The following is a 2,500-nucleotide window of genomic DNA, read 5'->3' as shown; positions in this document are numbered from 1 at the left end:
ATTAATCTATCGACTAGAGACTCTAAACCTTGGAGACCTGCTGCGGATTCGGTACAAGCTGTTGGGAGTTTGCGTGCCCCAGTCTTCGATTTTCAAGGTCCAAGAAGAGAACATCGACACAGCAATTTAATACCATGCTCTACCAGCCTGTCCAACCATATCTCTATGAAAGACTTCCATGGCTAGTGTGACTGTAAAACAGAAAAGAGAACTCTTCCGATGTCTCTTGTTGGCTTCTCGAAGAAAAGGATTCATGTTGCCATGATTACAAAGGCGCTACCGTTGCCGGTATGGGACGCCAATGCAAACGTATACCCAACAGGCTCCGGAATTGTAACCGGATTCCCTTTCGCTCGTTCAATATATATCTTCGGTAGGTTGCATCAACAACAGCAGCAGCAGCGGCAGCAGCGAGGTTGTATTTGGTTAAATGCTTAATATATATCAGGTTCCCATAGAGCTTGGGATGGGCTAACTCGTGTTCAACTGCTGGTGACACGAAACCCTCCTCCACTTCAGTCATCCAAGATCTCATTCGAATACTTGCTACTACCACCAAGATCTGGGCGAGTGGCGGCTCCATGTCGGCTTACGCCAGGCACTTCAACGCACACCACCAGACCCTCCTACTGCTGGCGTCTCAAAGGGCCACCGATGCCACCGAAGCGCCTGGGGCCCCACTTGTACGCCAGCGGTAATGTATAGGCAAACGACTTAAGCGCCATCCATTTTAAGGGCTAATTGCTTCGGCAGGTGAGTTGTTACACACTCCTTAGCGGATGACAACTTCCATGTCCACCGTCCTGCTGTCTGTAGCAATCAACACCTTTCATGGTATCTATGATGCGTCGTTTATTTAGGCGCCGTAACATTACGTTTGGTTCATCCCACAGCACCAGTTCTGCTTACCAAAACTTGGCCCACTAAGCACACAGATATCTTCTACGCCCGTGAAAGCCCGGACCCGGAGGCAGGGAGGCCGGCTGGCGCCACAACGTTGCAATGGCATCATGCAAGAATGCCATGGTACGTACCCATTTATAGTGTGAGAATAGGTCAAGATCATTCCGAACCTAAGGCCTCTAATCCTTCGCTTTACCAGATAAGGAAAGGCTCCGAAACGTTGCGTGCTCCAGCTATCCTGAGGGAAACTTCGGAGGAACCAGCTACTAGATTGGTCGATTGGTCTTTCGCCCCTATGCCCAATTCTGACAATCGATTTGCACGTCAGAACTGCTTCGGTCCTCCATCAGGGTTTCTGACTTCAACCTGATCAGGCATAGTTCACCATCTTCGGGTCACATCCTGCGCACTCGCGGTATGTTGTGGCACGGTGCCGGCGGTGTGGCACGATGAACGCACCACCCCGGAACGGCCCCTGCATGCCGGGTACAACACCCGGGGATGGAGGGACGAGCAGAGAGCCGCGCCCGTAATCCCGCAGAACAAGGCAAGTTATGTTTTCTGCGCCTTTGGTGCTCAAGGAGACACGACCATTGGCTCGCGCGCAAGATAGACTTCTTGGTCCGTGTTTCAAGACGGGTCCCGGAGGTACCTCGATTCTTTCACTGCCGATCGACGGTCCGCGGTGCCGGTGTAAAGGCACCGCGTCGTACTCGTGGGAATCCATCACGCGCCCGACTGCACACCACGTAGTAAGCCCCACCTCGCGGCACAGGCCTTCGGAACTGAGCGTCGCTACTGTGGGGCAAGCAACCGGGGAAGCACCAGGGGCAACTGTCGGCGACCTGCGCGTCCCAGTGGAACGCGAAAGCTGTTTCGTAATGGATCGCAGTGTCCTCGTGCGCGGAGAGACAAGTGCCTGCGGCGCCGGCCCTCGCTTTTTGGATGGGAAGGCCAGCCCTGCAGGTGAATGTCTCCGCTCGGATAATCGAGTTCAACGGGCTTGAGCCCCAGGCAGTTTCACGTACTTTTGACTCTCTATTCAGAGTGCTTTTCAACTTTCCCTCACGGTACTTGTTCGCTATCGGTCTCGTGGTGATATTTAGCTTTAGAAGGAGTTTACCTCCCACTTTGTGCTGCACTATCAAGCAACACGACTCCATGGAGCGTCCTTCTACCGTCGGTGCGCCGCTCTACGGGCCTATCACCCTCTGGGAGTAAAAGCCACATTCTAGTTGAACTTGAACCAGCGACCGGTTACGGCAGATAACGAACGCTCCAGTACACGGAACCGGGTGGACGCGCAACAGTGCGTCACCCCTGCGTGCTGAGCTCTTCCTGTTTCGCCTGCAGCTACTCAGGGAATCCTGGTTAGTTTCTTTTCCCCCCTTATTAATATGCTTAAATTTAGGGGGTAGTCACACATTATTTGAGGCCTACATAGGAGGATCCTACATCTGGGATGATGGAATACAACAACGACACACACACACACACACACACACACAGGGCCATGATGATGGTGGTGATGTGGTCGTATGATATGGGATGTATTCATCAACCGCGGCGGCCCGGCGAACACTGGGCGCCGCGTCTG

At 53.2% G+C, this 2,500-nt stretch overlaps 1 non-coding gene across 1 annotated transcript in view; it reads right to left on the bottom strand.

Moving 5' to 3' along the window:
• LOC134202435 (large subunit ribosomal RNA) overlaps positions 1-2,341 on the bottom strand; it is a 4,380-nt gene extending 2,039 nt beyond the window's left edge. Inside the window, exon 1 of the ribosomal RNA XR_009977222.1 lies at positions 1-2,341. This exon is cut by the window's left edge and continues 2,039 nt beyond it. This is a non-coding gene — a ribosomal RNA (large subunit ribosomal RNA).
• Positions 2,342-2,500: the final 159 nt, after the last annotated feature.

Source organism: Armigeres subalbatus, unplaced genomic scaffold (genome assembly GCF_024139115.2).
Source record: "Armigeres subalbatus isolate Guangzhou_Male unplaced genomic scaffold, GZ_Asu_2 Contig1212, whole genome shotgun sequence".
Taxonomy (NCBI): domain Eukaryota; kingdom Metazoa; phylum Arthropoda; class Insecta; order Diptera; family Culicidae; genus Armigeres; species Armigeres subalbatus.
The sequence above is the reverse complement of the archived record's forward strand: the minus strand, read 5'-3'. Positions and strand labels throughout refer to the sequence as shown.